We start from the raw sequence: 8131 nt of genomic DNA on the forward strand, positions 1-8131 counted from the left end.
AAGGGTTTCCAACGAATCTGAAATTCGTTGGAGATTTCCAACAAAATGGCAGATTCGTTGGAACTGTTTCCAACGAATCTGCCAATTCGTTGGATATTTCCAACGAATCGCAGATTCGTTGGAAAGTATGCTATGATTTAAAAACCCATTTGACCGACCTAGAGACCTCGGAATCGGATGAAACAAGTTTCTATGTGCTCCTCTTGGTCTCCTGATTCTATAGATGACCTCAAATATTTTTTTTGAATTAAGATAAATTTTTACATCAAGGTCAATTGGATGAATTCGAATTTGATCATGAATGTGTTAGTGTTTTAAATCAAAATGGAGTTTAGTTGAACTTGGTGGATTTAAAAAATGATGTTCGAGTACTCAGAACGAGAGGAAATCAGTTTGTTAGGGAGCGTAAGGTTCTCGTGATTATATCCATGAATTAAAAATAATTACGGAGCTAATTTATTTTGATTTGTGAATTTTTAAACTTAAATTTTATTTTTCAAACACATTGGGGGTTGAAAAAATAAATAAAGTAAAAAAAATATTTGAGGGCACATATGAAGTCAGGATAAATAGAGGAGCACACAGGAACCGGTTTCATCCAATTCGGAGGTCTCTAGGTCGGTCAACCGTGATTTTAAGAATAGGAAGGGTTTCCAACGAATCTGAAATTCGTTGGAGATTTCCAACAAAATGGCAGATTCGTTGGAACTGTTTCCAACGAATCTGCCAATTCGTTGGATATTTCCAACGAATCGCAGATTCGTTGGAAAGTATGCTATGATTTAAAAACCCATTTGACCGACCTAGAGACCTCGGAATCGGATGAAACAAGTTTCTATGTGCTCCTCTTGGTCTCCTGATTCTATAGATGACCTCAAATATTTTTTTTTGAATTAAGATAAATTTTTACATCAAGGTCAATTGGATGAATTCGAATTCGATCATGAATGTGTTAGTGTTTTAAATCAAAATGGAGTTTAGTTGAACTTGGTGGATTTAAAAAATGATGTTCGAGTGCTCAGAACGAGAGGAAATCAGTTTGTTAGGGAGCGTAAGGTTCTCGTGATTATATCCATGAATTAAAAATAATTACGGAGCTAATTTATTTTGATTTGTGAATTTTTAAACTTAAATTTAATTTTTCAAACACATTGGGGGTTGAAAAAATAAAAGAAAAAATATATAAAGTAAAAAAAATATTTGAGGGCACATATGAAGTCAGGATAAATAGAGGAGCACACAGGAACCGGTTTCATCCAATTCGGAGGTCTCTAGGTCGGTCAACCGTGATTTTAAGAATAGGAAGGGTTTCCAACGAATCTGAAATTCGTTGGAGATTTCCAACAAAATGGCAGATTCGTTGGAAACATTTCCCACGAATCTGCCAATTCGTTGGAAATTTCCAACGAATCGCATAATCGTTGGAAAGTATGCTATGATTTAAAAACCCATTTGACCGACCTAGAGAACTCGGAATCGGATGAAACAAGTTCCTATGTGCTCCTCTTGGTCTCCTGATTCTAAAGATGACCTCAAATATTTTTTTTGAATTAAGATAAATTTTTTATATCAAGGTCAATTGGATGAATTCGAATTTGATCATGAATGTGTTAGTGTTTTAAATCAAAATGGAGTTTAGTTGAACTTGGTGGATTTAAAAAATGATGTTCGAGTGCTCAGAACGAGAGGAAATCAGTTTGTTGGGGAGCGTAAGGTTCTCGTGATTATATCCATGAATTAAAAATAATTACGGAGCTAATTTATTTTGATTTGTGAATTTTTAAACTTAAATTTAATTTTTCAAACACATTGGGGGTTGAAAAAATAAAAGAAAAAATATATAAAGTAAAAAAAATATTTGAGGGCACATATGAAGTCAGGATAAATAGAGGAGCACAGAGAACCGGTTTCATCCAATTCGGAGGTCTCTAGGTCGGTCAACCGTGATTTTAAGAATAGGAAGGGTTTCCAACGAATCTGAAATTTTGGAGATTTCCAACAAAATGGCAGATTCGTTGGAAACATTTCCAACGAATCTGCCAATTCGTTGGAAATTTCCAACGAATCGCATATTCGTTGGAAAGTATGCTATGATTTAAAAACCCATTTGACCGACCTAGAGAACTCGGAATCGGATGAAACAAGTTCCTATGTGCTCCTCTTGGTCTCCTGATTCTATAGATGACCTCAAATATTTTTTTTGAATTAAGATAAATTTTTTATATCAAGGTCAATTGGATGAATTCGAATTTGATCATGAATGTGTTAGTGTTTTAAATCAAAATGGAGTTTAGTTGAACTTGGTGGATTTAAAAAATGATGTTCGAGTGCTCAGAACGAGAGGAAATCAGTTTGTTGGGGAGCGAAGGTTCTCGTGATTATATCCATGAATTAAAAATAATTACGGAGCTAATTTATTTTGATTTGTGAATTTTTAAACTTAAATTTAATTTTTCCAACACATTGGGGGTTGAAAAAATAAAATAAAAAATATATAAAGTAAAAAAAATATTTGAGGGCACATATGAAGTCAGGATAAATAGAGAAGCACACAGGAACTGGTTTCCTCCAATTCGGAGGTCTCTAGGTCGGTCAACCGTGATTTTAAGAATAGGAAGGGTTTCCAACGAATCTGAAATTCGTTGGAGATTTCCAACAAAATGGCAGATTCGTTGGAAACATTTCCAACGAATCTGCCAATTCGTTGGAAATTTCCAATGAATCGCATATTCGTTGGAAAGTATGCTATGATTTAAAAACCCATTTGACCGACCTAGAGAACTCGGAATCGGGTGAAACAAGTTCCTATGTCTCCTCTTGGTCTCCTGATTCAATAGATAACCTCAAATATTTTTTTTGAATTAAGATAAATTTTTTATATCAAGGTCAATTGGATGAATTCGAATTTGATCATGAATGTGTTAGTGTTTTAAATCAAAATGGAGTTTAGTTGAACTTGGTGGATTTAAAAAATGATGTTCGAGTGCTCAGAACGAGAGGAAATCAGTTTGTTGGGGAGCGTAAGGTTCTCGTGATTATATCCATGAATTAAAAAATAATTACGGAGCTAATTTATTTTGATTTGTGAATTTTTAAACTTAAATTTAATTTTTCCAACACATTGGGGGTTGAAAAAATAAAAGGAAAAATATATAAAGTAAAAAAAATATTTGAGGGCACATAGAAAGTCAGGATAAATATAGGATCACACAGGAACCGGTTTCATCCAATTCGGAGGTCTCTAGGTCGGTCAACCGTGATTTTAAGAATAGGAAGGGTTTCCAACGAATCTGAAATTCGTTGGAGATTTCCAACAAAATGGCAGATTCGTTGGAAACATTTCCTACGAATCTGCCAATTCGTTGGAAATTTCCAACGAATCGCATATTCGTTGGAAAGTATGCTATGATTTAAAAAACCATTTGACCGACCTAGAGTACTCGGAATCGGATGAAACAAGTTCCTATGTGCTCCTCTTGGTCTCCTGATTCTATAGATGACTTCAAATAATTTTTTTGAATTAAGATAAATTTTTTATATCAAGGTCAATTGGATGAATTCGAATTTGATCATGAATGTGTTAGTGTTTTAAATCAAAATGGAGTTTAGTTGAACTTGGTGGATTTAAAAAATGATGTTCGAGTGCTCAGAACGAGAGGAAATCAGTTTGTTTGGGAGCGTAAGGTTCTCGTGATTATATCCATGAATTAAAAATAATTACGGAGCTAATTTATTTTGATTTGTGAATTTTTAAACTTAAATTTAATTTTTCCAACACATTGGGGGTTGAAAAAATAAAAGGAAAAATATATAAAGTAAAAAAAATATTTGAGGGCACATATGAAGTCAGGATAAATAGAGGAGCACATAGGAACCGGTTTCATCCAATTCGGAGGTCTCTAGGTCGGTCAACCGTGATTTTAAGAATAGGAAGGGTTTCCAACGAATCTGAAATTCGTTGGAGATTTCCAACAAAATGGCAGATTCGTTGGAACTGTTTCCAACGAATCTGCCAATTCGTTGGAAATTTCCAACGAATCGCATATTCGTTGGAAAGTATGCTATGATTTAAAAACCCATTTGACTGACCTAGAGAACTCGGAATCGGATGAAACAAGTTCCTATGTGCTCCTCTTGGTCTCCTGATTCTATAGATGACCTCAAATATTTTTTTTGAATTAAGATAAATTTTTTATATCAAGGTCAATTGGATGAATTCGAATTTGATCATGAATGTGTTAGTGTTTTAAATCAAAATGGAGTTTAGTTGAACTTGGTGGATTTAAAAAATGATGTTCGAGTGCTCAGAATGAGAGGAAATCAGTTTGTTGGGGAGCGTAAGGTTCTTGTGATTATATCCATGAATTAAAAATAATTATGGAGCTAATTTATTTTGATTTGTGAATTTTTAAACTTAAATTTAATTTTTCCAACACATTGGGGGTTGAAAAAATAAAAGAAAAAATATATAAAGTAAAAAAAATATTTGAGGGCACATATGAAGTCAGGATAAATAGAGGAGCACACAGGAACTGGTTTCATCCAATTCGGAGGTCTCTAGGTCGGTCAACCGTGATTTTAAGAATAGGAAGGGTTTCCAACGAATCTGAAATTCGTTGGAGATTTCCAACAAAATGGCAGATTCGTTGGAACTGTTTCCAACGAATCTGCCAATTCGTTGGATATTTCCAACGAATCGCAGATTCGTTGGAAAGTATGCTATGATTTAAAAACCCATTTGACCGACCTAGAGACCTCGGAATCGGATGAAACAAGTTTCTATGTGCTCCTCTTGGTCTCCTGATTCTATAGATGACCTCAAATATTTTTTTTGAATTAAGATAAATTTTTACATCAAGGTCAATTGGATGAATTCGAATTTGATCATGAATGTGTTAGTGTTTTAAATCAAAATGGAGTTTAGTTGAACTTGGTGGATTTAAAAAATGATGTTCGAGTGCTCAGAACGAGAGGAAATCAGTTTGTTAGGGAGCGTAAGGTTCTCGTGATTATATCCATGAATTAAAAATAATTACGGAGCTAATTTATTTTGATTTGTGAATTTTTAAACTTAAATTTAATTTTTCAAACACATTGGGGTTGAAAAAATAAAAGAAAAAATATATAAAGTAAAAAAAAATATTTGAGGGCACATATGAAGTCAGGATAAATAGAGGAGCACACAGGAACCGGTTTCATCCAATTCGGAGGTCTTTAGGTCGGTCAACCGTGATTTTAAGAATAGGAAGGGTTTCCAACGAATCTGAAATTCGTTGGAGATTTCCAACAAAATGGCAGATTCGTTGGAAGCATTTCCAACGAATCTGCCTATTCGTTGGAAATTTCCAACGAATCGCATATTCGTTGGAAAGTATGCTATGATTTAAAAACCCATTTGACCGACCTAGAGAACTCGGAATCGGATGAAACAAGTTCCTATGTGCTCCTCTTGGTCTCCTGATTCTATAAATGACCTCAAATATTTTTTTTGAATTAAGATAAATTTTTTATATCAAGGTCAATTGGATGAATTCGAATTTGATCATGAATGTGTTAGTGTTTTAAATCAAAATGGAGTTTAATTGAACTTGGTGGATTTAAAAAATGATGTTCGAGTGCTCAGAACGAGAGGAAATCAGTTTGTTGGGGAGCGTAAGGTTCTCGTGATTATATCCAAGAATTAAAAATAATTACGGAGCCAATTTATTTTGATTTGTGAATTTTTAAACTTAAATTTAATTTTTCCAACACATTGGGGGTTGAAAAAATAAAAGAAAAAATATATAAAGCAAAAAAAATATTTGAGGGCACATATGAAGTCAGGATAAATAGAGGAGCACACAGGAACTGGTTTCATCCAATTCGGAGGTCTCTAGGTCGGTCAACCGTGATTTTAAGAATAGGAAGGGTTTCCAACGAATCTGAAATTCGTTGGAGATTTCCAACAAAATGGCAGATTCGTTGGAACTGTTTCCAACGAATCTGCCAATTCGTTGGATATTTCCAACGAATCGCAGATTCGTTGGAAAGTATGCTATGATTTAAAAACCCATTTGACCGACCTAGAGACCTCGGAATCGGATGAAACAAGTTTCTATGTGCTACTCTTGGTCTCCTGATTCTATAGATGACCTCAAATATTTTTTTTGAATTAAGATAAATTTTTACATCAAGGTCAATTGGATGAATTCGAATTTGATCATGAATGTGTTAGTGTTTTAAATCAAAATGGAGTTTAGTTGAACTTGGTGGATTTAAAAAATGATGTTCGAGTGCTCAGAACGAGAGGAAATCAGTTTGTTAGGGAGCGTAAGGTTCTCGTGATTATATCCATGAATTAAAAATAATTACGGAGCTAATTTATTTTGATTTGTGAATTTTTAAACTTAAATTTTATTTTTCAAAGACATTGGGGGTTGAAAAAATAAATAAAGTAAAAAAAAATATTTGAGGGCACATATGAAGTCAGGATAAATAGAGGAGCACACAGGAACCGGTTTCATCCAATTCGGAGGTCTCTAGGTCGGTCAACCGTGATTTTAAGAATAGGAAGGGTTTCCAACGAATCTGAAATTCGTTGGAGATTTCCAACAAAATGGCAGATTCGTTGGAACTGTTTCCAACGAATCTGCCAATTCGTTGGAAATTTCCAACGAATCGCATATTCGTTGGAAAGTATGCTATGATTTACAAACCCATTTGACCGACCTAGAGAACTCGGAATCGGATGAAACAAGTTCCTATGTGCTCCTCTTGGTCTCCTGATTCTATAGATGACCTCAAATATTTTTTTTGAATTAAGATAAATTTTTTATATCAAGGTCAATTGGATGAATTCGAATTTGATCATGAATGTGTTAGTGTTTTAAATCAAAATGGAGTTTAGTTGAACTTGGTGGATTTAAAAAATGATGTTCGAGTGCTCAGAACGAGAGGAAATCAGTTTGTTAGGGAGCGTAAGGTTCTCGTGATTATATCCATGAATTAAAAATAATTACGGAGCTAATTTATTTTGATTTGTGAATTTTTAAACATAAATATAATTTTTCAAACACATTGGGGGTTGAAAAAATAAAAGAAAAAATATATAAAGTAAAAAAAATATTTGAGGGCACATATGAAGTCAGGATAAATAGAGGAGCACACAGGAACCGGTTTCATCCAATTCGGAGGTCTCTAGGTCGGTCAACCGTGATTTTAAGAATAGAAAGGGTTTCCAACGAATCTGAAATTCGTTGGAGATTTCCAACAAAATGGCAGATTCGTTGGAAACATTTCCCACGAATCTGCCAATTCATTGGAAATTTCCAACGAATCGCATATTTGTTGGAAAGTATGTTATGATTTAAAAAACCATTTGACCGACCTAGAGAACTCGGAATCGGATGAAACAAGTTTCTATGTGCTCCTCTTGGTCTCCTGATTCTATAGATGACCTCAAATATTTTTTTTGAATTAAGATAAATTTTTTATATCAAGGTCAATTGGATGAATTCGAATTTGATCATGAATGTGTTAGTGTTTTAAATCAAAATGGAGTTTAGTTGAACTTGGTGGATTTAAAAAATGATGTTCGAGTGCTCAGAACGAGAGGAAATCAGTTTGTTGGGGAGCGTAAGGTTCTCGTGATTATATCCATGAATTAAAAATAATTACGGAGCTAATTTATTTTGATTTGTGTATTTTTAAACTTAAATTTAATTTTTCAAATACATTGGGGGTTGAAAAAATAAAAGAAAAAATATATAAAGTAAAAAAAATATTTGAGGGCACATATGAAGTCAGGATAAATAGAGGAGCACACAGGAACCAGTTTCATCCAATTCGGAGGTCTCTAGGTCGGTCAACCGTGATTTTAAGAATAGGAAGGGTTTCCAACGAATCTGAAATTCGTTGGAGATTTCCAACAAAATGGCAGATTCGTTGGAAACATTTCCAACGAATCTGCCAATTCGTTGGAAATTTCCAACGAATCGCATATTCGTTGGAAAGTATGCTATGATTTAAAAACCCATTTGACCGACCTAGAGAACTCGGAATCGGATGAAACAAGTTCCTATGTGCTCCTCTTGGTCTCCTGATTCTATAGATGACCTCAAATATTTTTTTTGAATTAAGATAAATTTTTTAT

The sequence above is a fragment of the Zingiber officinale genome, chromosome 6A (assembly GCF_018446385.1).
Source record: "Zingiber officinale cultivar Zhangliang chromosome 6A, Zo_v1.1, whole genome shotgun sequence".
Classification (NCBI taxonomy): Eukaryota; Viridiplantae; Streptophyta; class Magnoliopsida; order Zingiberales; family Zingiberaceae; genus Zingiber; species Zingiber officinale.